We start from the raw sequence: 17,792 nt of genomic DNA, 5'->3' as shown, positions 1-17,792 counted from the left end.
CTAATACTACCGAGTTTCTTTTTTGTCTGTTATCAGATAACTTGAAATTGTTCAGTAGAAGAGGCACCCGTATACCTAATGGTTACCAAACTGTTTTTAGGCTCCATGCACACGGGGCGTTTTAATAACGATGGTAGCGTTAGCTGTGTAAAGTTGCATTAAAAACACAAGTTTTCAACATTTTGCATTCGTTTTTAGCATATTTTAGCGTTTTTTTAACACACACAAAAAAAATGTTTTGCTCAAAAAAAATCCAAAAACGCCAGTTTGCAGTTTTTTTACCGTGTTTTGCCACATTTATCAGCATTAGAGCGTACAGCTAAAAAACTCCTTTGGAAACCCACTAGTTCTGGGTATACCTAGGATAACATGCTGGGGAGATTACTGGCTGTAGAAAAAAATGTCAAAAGCCAAAAACAGCCGCTGTAAAAACGTCCAGTGTGCATGAGGACATAGGAATATATTTAATGGACCCGTTATCCTTGGTTTACATACCGCGCAGGGGCGGACTCAGAACTCATGGGTCCCCCGGGCAATAGGGGATCATGGGGCCCCTGTGTCCTTGCCCAAACTCAAAAAAGCCTATAAAAAGGGTAGCAGGGGAATCATGGGGCCCCCTACTGACCCCGGGCCCTCGGGCAGTGCCCGAGTTTCCAAATGGTCAGTCCGCCCCTGATACCGCGTTAACCTTTATATAGCTGATAAACATTGTTCAAAGTAGTTGTTTTTTTGCTTTGGGGGTGGTGATGGGGGAAGATGTAAAATTAAAGGGCCTGTTATTGGTATATATGGCAGATAAAGAAGTTGAAGATTACATTATGTATTTTCACTCCTACATTTTTAGCTTGTGATTGTTTAACATTCTATGAAATGAAATTATTTAAGGTGAAGGTAAAATAATAATAATGGGTTAAAATAACAGTTTATGGGGAAAAAAAGTTTTACAACAGCTACATTTTTGCATGTCAAAAAATAATGATGAATTTCCTCTAACATATTTATGAATGTGAATATATGTTTTGATGAGAAAATAGTTGTGAAAAAATAATACATAAAAATAGAGAGAGAGTATATAAAACCACAAAATACTTCATATATATTGAAGTGCGTTTTCCTTCGAGCCAGCTACCATACTAGGTGGGAAATGATAGTAAGATGACTACCGTTAATGTTGCCAGGGTAGGTAGGTAGTTAAGTGAACCTATTGCTTTGCCTAAGCAAAGGGATTACTTATTATTTGTACTGACCTATTAAAGCCACACTTCAAGTGGTTTGTAAAAGCTTTATTATTCCTTTAAAAGACAAATCACTAAAGGAAGTACCTGGACATCATTAAATTAGATCCCCACAATTACCCACACAGCAGGACTGGGTGTGGGAGGAGCACAATGTAAGCCAATCATTTCCTCTATTCTTGAGTGGTGAAACAGGTTGGCTTTTGACTGGAGATATTTCTATATGCAGTCAATTAATTGATTATTAAAAAATATTGTAAGAGGAGTGTGGCTGATATCCCTTCATATTTTAAGCCAATCATGCACTACACTGCACCTTGCTGTCATTTTAATATTTGGGGTTTGCTGATGGAAGGAGAGAGCATAGTGAGCCTATTCATTTCTCAGTCAGAAGGCTAGGACTGTGCCCTGAATCAAACTGTAGTTCTCAGTCACAGTATCTTGCAGAAGTGTTAGGATCTCAAGACCACTGGAGAGAATTTCAAATATTTTTGGAGGCAAGATACATGCATACATATATTCAGGGCTATATTTTAGCTGGAACTTGGTAGAACTCGGTTCCACCACCTCTGGCTCCGGCCCTCTGCTCTCTGCTCACCACTATCACTTGTAAACACAGAAGTCCGGCTTCTGTGTTTACAAGTGACAGTTTATCTCCCAACGGCTCCCACAGATCTCCTGAGCGGGTCCAACTTAGTGCAGGATGGAGACAAGGTAGATGCAAGTGCTCAGGGTGCAGTGAAGATGCCGACACCCCCACTGGATGATCTCCTGTAACTGAGAGAGGCGGCTTCACCTACAGTGTGAAGGGAGGTACTAGAGTTGGAGGGGTGCTTCAGCTTAATACAACAAAATTAAGACATGTGGAAGATGGTGGAGCTTTTAATGGGGGGGGGGGGTAAGAAGATGGGGGCAGAGGAGGTGGGGTTGCATGCAGAGGTCAGAGCTGATGAGGGGTGAAAGTGAGATGTAGATGGGGAATGCAGAGCTAAGCAGCTATGGGAGAAGGCTAAACTTTGCACACTGTGGGTAGCACACCCCTGAACTCTGAACTCTGTATGCAGTACAGCCCTGAACTCTGCACTCTGTATGCAGTACAGCCCTGAACTCTGAACTCTGTATGCAGTACAGCCCTGAACTCTGAACTCTGTACTCTGTATGCAGTACACCCCTGAACTCTGCACTCTGTATGCAGTACAGCCTGAACTCTGAACTCTGTATGCAGTACAACCCTGAACTCTGCACTCTGTATGCAGTACAGCCCTGAACTCTGAACTCTGTATGCAGTCACACCTCTGAACTCTGCACTCTGTATGCAGTACAGCCCTGAACTCTGAACTCTGTATGCAGTACACCCCTGAACTCTGCACTCTGTATGCAGTATACCCCTGAACTCTGAACTCTGTATGCAGTACAGCCCTGAACTCTGAACTCTGTACTCTGTATGCAGTACACCCCTGAACTCTGCACTCTGTATGCAGTACAGCCTGAACTCTGCACTCTGTATGCAGTACACCCCTGAACTCTGCACTCTGTATGCCTCACACTTCTGAACTCTGCACTCTGTATGCATCACACCTCTGAACTCTGCACTCTGTATGCCTCACACTTCTGAACTCTGCACTCTGTATGCAGTACACCCCTGAACTCTGTATGCTGTACACCTCTGAACACTGCACTCTGTATGCAGCACACCCTGAACTCTGTATGCTGTACACCTCTGAACACTGCACTCTGTATGCAGCACACCCTGAACTCTGTACTCTGTATGCAGCACATCCCTGAAATCTGCACTTTGTATGAAGCACACCCCTGAACTCTGCACTCTTTATGCAATACACCCCTGAAATCTGCACTCTATATGCAGCACATCCCTGCACTCTGCACGTAGTGCACCCCTGAACTCTGCACGTAGCGCACCCCTGAACTCTGCACGTAGCGCAGCCCTGAACTCTGCATTTTTTATGCAATGCACCCCTGAACTCTGCTCTCTATATGCAACACACCCCTGCACTCTGCACGTTGCACACCCCTGAACTCTGCACGTAGTGCACCCCTGAACTCTGCACGTAGTGCACCCCTGAACTCTGCACTCTTTATGCAATACAATCCTGAACTCTGCACTCTATATACAGCACACCCCTGCACTCTGCACATAGTGCACCCCGGAACTCTGCACGTAGCGCACCCCTGAACTCTGCACTCTTTATGCAATGCACCCCTGAACTCTGCTCTCTATATGCAACACACCCCTGCACTCTGCACATAGTGCACCCCTGAACTCTGCATGTAGCGCACCCCTGAACTCTGCACTCTTTATGCAATGCACCCCTGAACTCTGCTCTCTATATGCAACACACCCCTGCACTCTGCACATTGCACACCCCTGAACTCTGCACATTGCACACCCCTGAACTCTGCACATAGCGCACCCCTGAACTCTGCACTCTGTTGGTAACCTACTTGAACACTGAACTCCTGGTATTTCATGCCCCTTTAAGACACTCCCATTGTCAGTGCAATTTGACCACACCCACTATTTGATTAGATTTGTAGGCTGTGTGTGAGGGGAGGGGGGTTTTGGGGGAGGGAGTCGGAGGGTTGAGTTCCTGCACCTATTTTCTGAGAAAAAAGCCCTGCATACATGTATGCCATCTTTAGAATTAGCGCTTAGCCTGGGTTTAAGTTTTAAGGAAATGATAAAATCTTTACATGCATGTCTGTAGATATTTTAGTTAATTAGCAATGAATAAAGCTGAGATATTGTTATCTAAAGGCTAAAAGTTCTTTTTTGCAGCTTCTTTCCTCTTTGGCACACATACATTAGTGCAGTCATCCCCTCCTATGCTTATGATGGACACATGAAAGTCTACCCTATAGCATATTGTCAGGTGCCAAAAAAATTGATAAAGGGGTTCTGACCCACACCACATGCCTCATTTTCTAAACCTTCATGTATGTGATCGGCTGAATTTTTTATGAACCTTTCTAAACATGCTGTATTCATCTATAGGAGGCTATGGTAAGGAAAAGAAAGTTAAAAAAAGAAAAAGAAAAAAGAGAATATTTATTATACAGGCTGGTTTTCATCAGGCTGTAGTGTCCTCATTCCGAGAGTGTAATTGTCTTTGATGCATATGTATGAGCGTTCTCTGCTGATTGGTGATTGAAAGAGAGAATGGACCTAATATCTGATGGGGCATGTTTGGCAAATCAAGCTTTGCAGGACAGATCTCATGTTATGAATTTGCATGATTCTCCCCTTGCTTCTTTGCATCGCAAGTTTCCATTTAGAAAACGCCTGTTTATTATTTTTTTCCCCATCGGTTTAATTGAATTCAGAGGCCACAAAGAACATGAGAATATAAAGGAGATGTCTGAAGCACCAAAGCAACTGCACTCTGCTCTGGCTGATATCACAGGGTTCATCGGCTGCAATGGCGTACACATGAAACTGAATTTATGCCCAAAAATAAAATTAAATTGGGCTCCTGTAAGCGTGAAACAAAAGAATAATTGTACCATAAAGGAAAACTATAACATTTTTGGGGGTCCATATTATTTTTATATATATTTTGTTTGTCATTTTTTAGACAGGTTTTTCATTTTTCTGTACTGTTTTTTACATTTTTATTTTTACACGTAAACATTTAACGTAGGGTAGAGGGTTTATCAAAAATGGAGCAGACAGGATCTGGAGCAGCTATGCATGGCAATCAATCAGCTTCTATTTTCAGCTTGTTTAGTTAAGCTTTGAAAATGAAAGATAGAAGCTGATTGGTTGCCACAGACCTCTGCTCTAGAATGTTGCTCCAGCTTTGATCATTTTCCGGCAGGGTGTACCCATGACATTGTTGTCACAGTGGATTATGGGTTTTCCAAAGAGCATAGAAGTAGCTGCTTACTTTCAGACTGTCTGTATGTGACCATCTGATCAGAGCAGAGCATTCAGCTGTATAAACACAGCAGGCAGGGTAGGCAGGTTTTTGTCCAAAAAAGGATGCAAAGACCTAGTGCATTATCAGATACAACTTGATTGTAAAAGGAAAAAATAATAAATGCATACTCACAATCAGGGGCGGACTGACAACTCATGGGGCCCCCGGGCAATAGGGAATCATGGGGTCCCTATGTCCTTGCCCACACTCAAAGCACACCCAAAAAAACCTATAAAAAGTACCAGGGGCATTTCATGGGGCCCCCTACTGACTCTGGGCCCTCGGGCAGTGCCCAAGTGCTCGAATGGTCAGTCCGCCCCTGCTCTCAGTATCCATATACAACAGGCTAATACGACATTAAAGACCAGACCCAAGTGGCAGGGTGACCATCGTAAAGTATCAACACAATCCTAGTGTCATAAAGACTCACCACCTAACGCATTTCAAGGGACAAACCCTCCTCATCTGCTCTGATTAAGAGGGTTTGTCCCTTGAAACACATTAGCTGGTGAGTCTTGTTGACACCAGAATCGTGTTGATACTTTACGATGGTCATCCTGTCACTCAGTCTGGTCTTTAATGCTGTATAAGCCTATGGCTATTGTAAGTATGCACTCATTATTTGTTCCTTTTCCAATCAAGTTGTATCTGGTATTAGACGAGGCCTTGTTTTCTTGTATGTTTGTCTTCAAGATTTTTTTAAGAGGGCAGCGTTGACGTAGCTCACCAGGATGTGACTAGAGGTGATATTTAAAAGATCTATACTACATCTCTGTTGGTCCTTATGAAGCCTCTAGCGCTTCAGTGTCATTTGGAGAATATACTTGTGTCAGAGAGATTTATATCCAGCCCAGGGGCGGACTGACAACTCATGGGGCCCCCGGGCAATAGGGGATCATGGGGCCCCTGTGTCCTCACCCTCACTCAAACCACAACCAAAAAAGCCTATGAAAGGTACCAGGGGCATCTGATGGGCCCCCTACTGACCCCGGACCTTTGGGCAGTGCCCGAGTTCCCAAATGGTCAGTTCGCCCCTGATCCAGCCACCTCCTGTCATCATTCTAGATGGCTTAGATGAGAATGATGTGTCCCTGCTCCTTCAGCTTCCTGGGTTGCAATGTCTCATATTCCAGGAGGTTGCAGGAGCAGGGGAACGCATCAGCCATTATATGGAGCTGGTACATGTCATCAGGGGCTGGCTGCCTGAACCTGGAAGAAACAGACAATTTTGATGGCATCAAAGAGGAAATGGAATACAAAAAAACCCAGAGAGGGGCGTGAAGTTCTTCTTTAATTTTGGATGTTTAAAGTGTTACTAAACCCAGGACCTTGCATTCATTATAACTGGTCTCCCACAGTACACAGAACAAGAAAGTTCAATTATTTTAGTAAATATAAACTGCTAAATCCCTCTTCTCATCAGCAGTTAGAGCAGCCTTGTGACTTCTATCAGTGCCCGGCTGAACACTACTTAAAGCTTGTAGGAAGAGTTTTCATTTTGCTCTAGGAGGATGCAGGACCCCTGACCTCTGTCTAGACAGTGCTGATTGGCCCTGCTCTGATCACATGCACTCCCCCAAGAAAAGAGAAAAAAAATATTTAGCAATACACACCAAATTGAGCATGTGCAGAGTGTCTCCACACTGTCTTATCAGGAGATAGGAGGGGGACACTGGAAGAAGGGGAGGATCAGAGAAGTCAGGATCAAACAGCCTTTTTACCCAATGCAGAAGATTATCCCTTAGGTTCCACAGAGAGTATACCAAGCATGCTTTACTGCGTATACAGACTGAGTTTACTGTTGTGGGTTTAGTAACACTTTAAATGTAATCCCAGTCAAATTCTAACAAAGGCTAAACCTACTCCCATCCTCTTTCTAAGACTATTCTATCTATCCTCTGAAAGAAAAAATGTCTATACTTACCTGTTCTGAAGCCGTTCCATTCCGGTCTAATGAGCGCCAGCTTCAGTGTAGAGAAGGGACAGCAGGCAACAGCTGCCCCATAATAAGCCTGTGGGTGACATCATCACGTAGGCTCTGCAGCCATTGTCACTGCCTCTCCTCTACACTGAAGTCAGCGATGAGACCCAATCAGGTGCCTGGACTAAAGCGGCTTCAAAATAGGTAATTATAGGCATCTTTGCTTTCACAGGGTAGATAGAATCATCTTAGAAGGGGGGGGGGGGAGTAGGTTTAGCATTAGAAGTTGACTGGCAATCCAATTTAAAGGACTAAGATTATGGTCAGGTCAAGAACAATTGTTAGGGTCAAGTTACAGTAAGTGTTACATTTCAGGGCTAAAGGTACAGAGAAGTTGTAGGGTTAGTTTTAGGGAGTTATGTATTTATAGTTAGGCATTAGAACCAGTTTAAAGATTAACGTTAGGGGTCAGGGCTTGTGCACAATTTCTATATAGATTTTTTTACTTCTTTCGTGCCAAAAGCAACGGTAAATAAGAGCCCCAGTTCTCAAGGTGGTGAACCAATCTAACCACAAAAAAAACTTTCCCCAAATAGGCACTTCATGTATTGCCATCTTACAGTATAGACACAATCAATTACCTCTGTGTATCAAATGTTTATTCAACTGCCAGAGCAAAAAAAAAAAGGCAAGTATAGCTTTCCATCAATAGCTGCCCCTGCTTTATTTAGGCAGGGGCGGGCACATTCTCTATGCACAGGATTGGGGGGGCTGGGGACTAGTCTGAGTTAGGCTTGCCAATAATAACTATGAATCAGTCTGACACTGGATGTATACATAACTACCTAATATTGGGAGTTCAACCTACAAAGCTTTTTTCCTTTAGGAATATTCAATGCAAACTGCCCGACTAGAAAAAAAATTTCACAGTTTTTATTTGTTATGATTTTATAACAAGATACTTCAGCTGTCTCAATAAAGGCATACTGTATATTTTCTGTATATACCGTGTATATATATTTATATATATATATGTATGCTAATGATCGCCATTCTCTGGATTCTCCATTAAGGCCCATTCCCCTCCTGTTACTACTGTATTTGACCCTGTTTTCTGATTATGATCGCTTTCTGCCTCCGTTCTCAGGCAGCAATAGTAAATGTGTAAATCAGCCTGTAAAATACCTTGGGAGGGCAATCAGGTGAGGGGGGGAGGGGGAATTAGGATTTATTAAGCAGCTTCTTGGACTTGGAAATCATTTATTGTTTGAGCGGGCCTCTGCAAAAAAACATTTTATTTTTCTGTTTTATTGCCTGCTTTTACAAATGGAGCTTTGGGCCGCTATAAATCAGGTTTAGCAGAGATGAGAACTGTTTCGTTTACCATCAAACCCCCCCATCCAATAAAGATTAAAATTAATTTGCACATCCTTCTGGTTAATGGAGAGATAGGCACATTTAAAGGGAATTTTTGGGGGGCTGCTTCTCTATGCATTTGAAGTGTATTTTGAAATGATTCCTGTTTTTTACTCCCTACCATTTATACCCTGGAGACAAATATTTGAACATGAATCGGTAAAATGACATGAAAGAGAATTGTGAATTACATTAGGCTTCATTCCATGCATTTTAACTATATTGCTGCTAAAGGCTTTGCTGTATTAAATGAGGAACTCAGTTTTATTCAACTGTGGCTCTGTCCTGTTTTACTATAATGTAGCCTTGTACAGGCACAGGAAAGAGATAATCCCAGACCAACAAAGCTAAATGGATGCCCATGATCATACTTGGTTGCCCTGTGATAGGACCATTGTACATTATATCTTGGTTTTTGATGACATTTACTGAGACCTCAATGGATATAGGCACTGAGATACCTTTGCTGGTACAGTCCTGAAGTCTGCCCATGTCAAAGCAGAACATTTTCTTAAATTTGGGGAGGTGTTTTTTCTTAGAGGTAATATCGATTTTTCCACTTAATGGGTCAGTCCACCCAACATCAACTCTTCAGTTTTGGATAGTGGTGAATTTAGTTAAGCTGGTCATTCATGAGTCAGTTTTTTCATTCAGCCAGCAGATTGAATATAAAAAACTGACCTGATTCCCTCATCCACACATTCAAGATCGATGGGGAAATCTCCCCTGCTGTGTCATTGTATTCTGATAGCGGGGTGACTCGCCACCAGGGGCGGACTGACCATTTGGAAACTCGGGCACTGCCCGAGGGCCCGGGGTCAGTAGGGGGCCCCATGAGATGCCCCTGGTACCTTTTTCATAGGCTTTTTTGAGTTTGGGCAAGGACACAGGGGCCCCATGATCCCCTATTGCCTGAGGGCCCCATGAGTTGTCAGTCCGCCCCTGTTCCCCACATCAGCTTTGTTGCTATTGCCTGCAGAGCTGTTTGAGCCACTAAATACCAACTGGACGGTAGAACAGAAGTTGATCAGTAGCTTGAAGAGAAGTTGATCAGTACTTCTGTTCCACCACAGTGGCCAAGTATTGATCAAAATTCATCTGGTCCAGGGGCGGACTGACCATTTGGAAACTTGGGCACTGCCCGAGGGCCCAGGGTCAGTAGGGGGCCCCATGAGATGCCCCTGATACCTTTTTCATAGGCTTTTTTGAGTTTGGGAAAGGACAAAGGGGCCCCATGATCCCCTATTGCCCGGGGGCCCCATGAGTTGTCAGTCCACCCCTGATCTGGTCACTGCAGAACTGGCCTAATTTCAGTCCATGCTTGTCCAGTTTTATGTACCAACTTTGTATGTACTGTAGGTTCCAGTGATTGTAGTACAACTCAAGCTCAAATTCCAGTTACCTGCTGTGACCACTACAAAGGAGTCTCACGTTTCCTTTGTCATTTTCTTAATGCCGCATTAAGTTATATCTATACTTTTAAATCACGTAAGATAACCTATGATCTTTTAAGATATCAAGTAAATGTAAGCAACTTTGTAATTATAACTTCTAACCTCCGCCCTTTGCAAATTGAAATCTGCTTTCACAGGCTCAGGCCAATGTAAACATTGCATTGTTTACATTACATATTGTCTCCAGTTTGTACAATATCTGTAGACCACGATTAAGAAGAACAAGCAATGCATCTGGTCTAATTACCCATTTGATTTAATGTCTTAATTGCCACGGGCTACAAATGAATTCTGTACAGAGCTGCAATCATGTAATCACCAGAGAAATAGATCACAAGCTGCTTGAAGAAGACAGTCTGTGCAGAGTCAACAAATAGTTTAGACTTAAGTTGGGATATCATGTATCTGCAACTTTATCAAACAATGCATTAAAGAACGGATGAGTTTTTTTTTTAAAAAGGAAGTTTTTCTTTTTTTTCCCCAACTAATTTAGAAATAGCTCCTAAGCTCAACTGTCCAGGCTCTGTTACTGTGATATAATGGTAAACCCAATGATAGGCTGGTTATCTTTATTGGTAAAATGTCTCTACATCCAGCTAATAATTCTCTAGTGTGGAGGGTAAGTCTGTTAAGACACAAATTTCCTTAAAGCCCTAAACACACATTATTTGACTTGTTTTAATCCTTTGTTTTTACTGTCTTAAAGGACAAGTCAACCCAAATTGTATTTCTTAGTTATGGGTCAAGGCTAACCACCCAAATGCTTTGTTATATCTCTTGAGGACTCCAGTGGTAAGACATTGGGATTGATTTACTAAAGGCAATTGGTTGTTCACTTTGCAAGGGAAGTTACACTTTGCAAGGGAATTTCTCCAGAGCCCAGTGAATGAGGTGCAGCTCTGCTGACTTCCATTATCCAGTCATGTGCAAGCAAACATGCTGGTTTTTTTCTTATTTTTTGGGAAAGTGATTGGGTATTTTTTGCAAAATGGAACTTCACCATATTCACTAGGTTCTGGGGCAAACCCCCTTAAAAAATGCCACTTCCCTTGTAAACCCATTAACAGCCTTTTTGGATCTACAAACTTACCTCTGAACCTCAGTCCTGTTATATGTTCCATTATTTAAAAATACATTTTAAAAAAAACTATTAGGGTGGGCCACTTTGTTGCTGGCTGAAGCAGGTGGGAGGAGTTGGGAACCCAACTGCAGAGATCATGACCCTTTTGTCCGAAAGAGATATAAAAAGAAACCTATAGGTGACTCGGCTCCACACCATGTACCCAAACTAAACTGAAATACATGTTTTAGGTTGATTGAATGACTCTTTAACATCCATAAAATATATTTAAAGGGCTTGAACTCTGACTTTAGAGTTAGTAATAAAGCAGGTAATCCCTGTCTGGTTCTGGTTTATGATAGGGAGGCTTCATTATAGGAGCTTTAGCTGTGGGTTAAAAAGAAAGACTAGCTAGAAACACAGTAGAATATTAGACATTTTCTCAGGGTGATTCTCTAATGAGAGACTGGCAAAAAAAAAATATCTAGCAAGCAATTTAGTAATAATGGGAGACCTTGCCCACTGAGCTTCCACATAAAGCACCCAATCTAGCTTCATCAACCAGACACCACCATTGTCATGTAGATACTGTTCCCTCATTGTAAGGTGACAGAGAAGCACTTTCATCAGTGATAAAAAGTAACATTGCATTAATGTGAGGTCAAAGGTAAAAGCGTGTTTAAGAAAACTAGAAGTATGATTATTACAGAGTGAACAGTGATCAGGATCAGTCTTACCAGACTGCATAGTTAAAGGAAAATGTAGTACAGAGATCCTATTATGTTATATTGAGAATTTAGTGAACAATATATCATTTTTTAGTGCATCAGATTATTTCTATATTATATATAAAGGATTAATGTGATTTAAAACAAAGTGCACTTGTCCTCCTTGTCACCTTCTTCTTGACCTAACCTAAGCAACCCTTCTCATCCTCAGATGCATACTTAACTCCATCTTTATTGGCCAGGCAGCATCTGTCTTTACAATATAAATGCAGCAGAAGGATTAGGATGGCCTTGCTTGTGGAGCTTACAATCCAAAAGGGAGTGGGAGGTGGTACAAAAGGCTCTAGCTGTGGGGGATGAGCTGATGGAGGTAGTTGACTTACAGGTTTTAGGTGGAGGCAGGGTAGGCATCTCTGAATAAATTCATTTTTAGGGATCACCTAAAGGTGAACATGGTAGGAGATAACTGGACAGATTGGGGTAAGGCGTTCCAGAGGAAGGGAGAGGTTCTGGAGAGGTCCTGGATCCAAGTGAAAAAGGAGAGGGGGGAACGAGAGAGCAGGAGGTCTTGGGAGAAGCAGAGTGGATGATTTGAGCAATAGGGCAAGATGAGGCTGGTGATGGGGGCAGTGTTGCAGATAGCTTTGTAGGTTGTAGTTATTATTTTGAATTTTATACACTGGGCTAGTGGAAGCCAGTTGGCAGAGCAGCATGGTGGCCACTGAGCGTTTAGTAAGGTGGATGAGTCTAGCAGAAGCATTCATGATGGATTGGAGGGAGGATAGCCTGTGTAGAGGTAGGGCAGTGAGAAGGAAGTTGCAGTAGTCCAGGTGGGTGATAAATAAAGAGCGAATACATTGTTTTGTGTTGTCATTGGTTAAGAAGTGGCTAATTTTGGAATTGTTACAGAGGTTAAGGTGGCAAGATTTAGCCAGTGATTGGATGTGGGACCCAAAGGAGAGGTCCAGGATTACACCTAGCACCCTGGCACGCATGGAGGGACAGGTAGTTGTGCTATTGATTTTGATGGCAAAGTCAGGAGCGGAGTATTGGGGAGGAGGAAATATTGTAAGGACAGTGTTAGACAGATGTAAGTTGAGGAAGTCGGCAGAAGATGTCATATCTGACAAAATGCGTATTGTGGAGCTACATGCTGACGGCATCACCTTACCAGAAGTGAGTCTATGTGCTGGTTGGAATCGTTTGTACATTCCACAGTACTCTGGCTTTTATATTTGTAAGTGCATTATGAGTTTTAATAAATTCATTGCATCAGATTTCACACTATGCAGAGTGTTTGTTCTCCTATTTCTTTTTGTAATATGGTGGCAAAAGGAGGATCCATATGGTCTATAACATCCTTGGCCAGCAGCTAAACCTGGTGGAGGGAGGTGGAAGCTCGGCCTTCATTGACCATTGGCATCATATGTTGTTTATGTTTTCTCTGTAGCAAGTGAGTCATATATCTTTGGTAGGCTTGCATTTATGGCTAATTAGTGGTGGAGATTCTGTCTAATGTGGGAACACAATTTAGAACCTCTTTGTCTTATTCAATAATTTTTATTTAGTAGGCATATAAAAGGCACAATAGTACAAATATCACCTAGTCTGCCCACGCAGGGGTTATAACTGACACCATCAGTTAGGACCTCTGTTTGATACACTTTCATTGTGAATCCATTCACAGTGTGGACTATTGCACAATTATATGGTATTTTTATATTAGCTTTCTTATATGTTTCTTATAATTTACATTTCAGTGACTATTATAAATATATCATAGTGTGGTTGCAGCTTTTCATATTTTGGGATCTAGAAACACGTGTGATTTTTGGTTAATATACAGAGTTTGAGGAAGTGGTGTGACATCCATAAGGATATGTCGCTCAGTGAATTAGTGATATGTAGACTTCTACGGGACTGTCTCTGACTGTCTCTGGCCTTGGGACACAGTCCCAAACAATAGACATTGTCAGGAAAAGCAAAACTGATAAATCATCTAGTCAGCCAGAACTGATCATTGCAACAAATCTCATCATATCTGACTGCCAAAAATGTTAGGAAATTGCAAGCAATACTTTTGCCAATTTCACACATATTAATATGCACCTGCTTAGCGACTTGTAACAAACATACTAGGACTATTGCCCATTGTATTACAAAGAAAAACATTCAGTTCTTATCAGTCTACTATTTACAAAGCTATATGAAAAATACACCATGCATATTTCATTGTTGAAATGTAATAAAAATTTGAAACTTTTCGAAAGCCTTGCAGATGTGTGTTCTTGACTATTAAAATGGAGCTCCAATCAAACCTAATTTAAACAAAAGTCAGCAGCTGCAAAAACTATAACTGCTGACTATAGCCACTCACCTGTCCCATGATCCAGAGACTTACTCACTGCAGCCGGTTTCACCAGCTGTCCTCACTCCCTGGCACCCAGCTTGCGCCTCACAGCCGGGTGCCCACTGCGCATGCCTGAGTAGCACTGCAACTTGTGAATGGTCCCATAGTCTTCTGGGGCCTGTCACATAATCAAGAAAACTCTGGGGAGGGAGGACAACTTCCGCTTCTGATCGCCTAGGTGGTAGCAGTGGAAGTGGGAGCAGGAACCTGTCAAAAGTGGGTACTTGCCCCCCCCCCCACTCACCAAAGGTGCCAATTCCTCACAGGGAGTGGGGGACCAGTACTTAAATCAGAACTTCCCTTTTTCTGTGGAGCTCCGCTTTAAGGTAAACGTGTCATTGGATCAATCTAATACATTTAAAACTTATTTAAACCCGAAAACAAAAATTCAGTATATTGCAGCTTTAATCCTGAAAGGTGGTGGCTGTATTAGTTTTTCTTTTTTTTTTCTTTGTTTCCTCTAATCCTGGTGCTCCTGTAAATAACACACTTCCTCACTTCATCTCATTCCATGATAGCAGGGGAATTAGCAGTTTACAGAAGATGGCTTGGAGGGGACATTGTTTAATATATCAATTTAAGGGATCATTCACACCAGAATGTTTCTGTTGAGTCAAAAATCAGAATGGGAAGTGGAGGGGAATCTCTCAAATTACAGATGGCTTAAAAAAATAAAACTGACAGGTTTTAACCCTAACCTACCCCCAAAATTAAAATAAAAGAAGTTTGGGCTTACGATATAACTCCTACGGGCTTTAAAGAGACATAGCCATTAAACGAAACCTCCACTTGTCCCAATTTCCCATGTGGGTAAGCGCCACTCACCTGAACCCATATGTCTGTCAGATTGGGACAAGTGGCTGTGTCTGTGCAGGTGTTGCATTTTCATAGATATGATTGGGCTGTCCCAATGAGCTCCAGCTGCCCAAGGTGTAGCCCATTTACAGACTATGGGAGTAAGCTCCCATGTGAATGAGGCCTAAAGTGCAGGCCTTTGAAGGACTGTGCACATACATGCAGCAGCCTGCAAAATGGAGCTGTTATGGCCAAGTCCCGAACCATTATGACAGGCAAAGCTCAGACACTTCTTTATAATATTGGAGCTTTCTGCCACCTCCCACAATCTCACAGATTCCTACTTATCCATATGATGGGCTGACAAACTATGTAATAAGTAGGAAGGGACTACAGCAAGTCCTAAAGCTCTGCCTATCCAATAGGAAACTTTGGTACTAACAGCAAGTGCTAAAGCTCTGCCTATCCAATAGGAAACACTGGTACTAACAGCAAGTGCTAAAGCTCTGCCTATCCAATAGGAAACATTGGTACTAACTGCAAGTGCTAAAGCTCTGCCTATCCAATAGGAAACATTGGTATTTACAGCAAGTGCTAAAGCTCTGCCTATCCAATAGAAAACATTGGTACTAACAGCAAGTGCTAAAGCTCTACCTATCCAATAGGAGACGTTGGTACTAACAGCAAGTCCTAAAGCTCTGTCTATCCAATAGAAAACATTGGTACTAACAGCAAGTGCTAAAGCTCTGCCTATCCAATAGAAAACATTGGTACTAACAGCAAGTGCTAAAGCTCTGCCTATCCAATAGGAAACGTTGGTACTAACAGCAAGTGTTAAAGCTCTGCCTATCCAATAGGAAACGTTGGTACTAACAGCAAGTGCTAAAGCTCTGCCTATCCAATAGGAGACGTTGGTACTAACAGCAAGTGCTAAAGCTCTGCCTATCCAATAGGAGACGTTGGTACTAACAGCAAGTGCTAAAGCTCTGCCTATCCAATAGGAGACGTTGGTACTAACAGCAAGTGCTAAAGCTCTGCCTATCCAATAGGAGGCTTTTATTTTTAAATGACAGAGTCTCTGTAAAATGTTAACATATCTACTGATTACTTGGCAAATGCATAATTGTCCCTCATGACAGATTTACTCTTTGGAGGTCTACTAACATTTTAATTACACCTTTGCTTGTAATTGAACAAAAAAAATAATATATATATATATATATATATATATATATATATATATATATTACATTATTTTTATTAATACCAAGGACATACAGGAAATATAGTGCAGTTGTTTTTTGCAGTCTACATCAAAATTTGTGGACCATCACATGCAAATGTTATAACTTATCTTTTGCATCACCAACACAAGATGCGTCATAGCATATAAACTGTACATTTTGCTATGGAAACAAATATATGACTGTAGTTATTTTAGCAGTTCCTCTGCTATAAAACATGCAAATAGGGCTCTGCTTAGATCTCCCAGCAAAATAAATATTACCAGGGAGCTACAGTTTGAGACATTTGGACTTATGAAGCTTGGTTTGAATTATATATATCTTTTTTGCAATCAGTTCCCATGGGAAATACCTCTTTATAATAACAGTTCCATAAAAAAGTCTATTGAGCACTTTTAATTTCTGAACTGGCTATAAAACATGATGGCTTCATTAACGGTGATGTAACCTTATTATTTCTGTATTAAACTTAAAGCCCAGCTCCATCCAAAACTTTAATATTTCAGACAGGACGTGGAAAGGTTTTTTTTGCTGTCTGTTTCCATTTTTTCCCCCCAACACTTCCTGCAAAGGTACAGATGAAAACATATTTTGTAGGAAGGGGGTGTGCGAGGGTTTCTGTTTTTTCTTGCTGTGAGTGCTTTCCATTCTCAGTGGCAGCTGTATCTACTGTTTCTTGAATGGGCGTCACAAAGGACAGAAAGTAGGGAAAAATCTCCCAAATGGGGTCACAGACAGATATTTTATCTCTTCCCGGTCTATCCAAAACTACAAAATAAAATATTTGGGTTACGTTAAGGTTTAAATAATTTTTGTAATTATTTTGTATGGTGATTTCATTTCTCCAACCACCATGTAAATTTGTACAGATTTCAGTATTTTCTAGTGTGCTGACATTTTTTTATCATATCAAAGCTAATAAGGTATTGCCCAGAAATGGAGAGTTTTTTTTATAATGCAATCAGAACTTTTCTTGATCTATTGCTCCCATGAAGTTAGGATCATCCACAGTGCAATGCACATACCTTTCATGATCTTTGAAGGTATATATTGCATTATGTGGGGGGGGGGGGGGGGGCTGGATTTAAAGTGTCAAGCCAAAGAACATTTTTGCTAATTTTGGATTAAGTGAGGAAGGATTAGAAATCTTTTACTGCTTTTCAGGAGGCCCAGATAGCAGGAAAGACTTAGAACCATGTGAGGATTTTACTGCTAAGAAAACATTTTGACTGGGCATACACTTTAAGGACTCCCCAGCCACACTGAAAATTCTTGAGGGACATTGTAGTTATGTACTAGTCACAATGTGACTCTAGACCACTAGTCACTGGGTTATGCAAGAATCCAAATATTCAATAGGTAGTAGTAGTGGTAATCACAATCAACTGGACTTGTTCTCTAATATTGAAATTCTTTTGTAGTTTATGAAAGCCATTTCTTCCATTCTGAACACACCCCAGCATTTATATTCCACAGGTAGCACTAACACCTTAGCCCAGCTATTCTTTATTAGGGTTCCATGGAACCATAGGGTTCTTCCAGAGGTGGCTAGGGGTTCCTTGACCTGTGGATTGCTGGCATCCCATGTGAT

At 41.6% G+C, this 17,792-nt stretch overlaps 1 protein-coding gene across 3 annotated transcripts in view; it reads left to right on the top strand.

The window, feature by feature from the left end:
- The window catches only part of TOX2 (TOX high mobility group box family member 2), a 219,524-nt gene that overhangs the window by 140,256 nt on the left and 61,476 nt on the right, over positions 1-17,792 (top strand). The window lies entirely within an intron of this gene.

The sequence above is a fragment of the Staurois parvus genome, unplaced genomic scaffold, assembly GCF_062004578.1.
Source record: "Staurois parvus isolate SC_StPar_1 unplaced genomic scaffold, SC_StPar_1.0 ptg000137l, whole genome shotgun sequence".
NCBI classification, from domain to species: domain Eukaryota; kingdom Metazoa; phylum Chordata; class Amphibia; order Anura; family Ranidae; genus Staurois; species Staurois parvus.
Note: the sequence above shows the minus strand (reverse complement) of the source record. Positions and strands in the feature narration are given on the sequence as shown.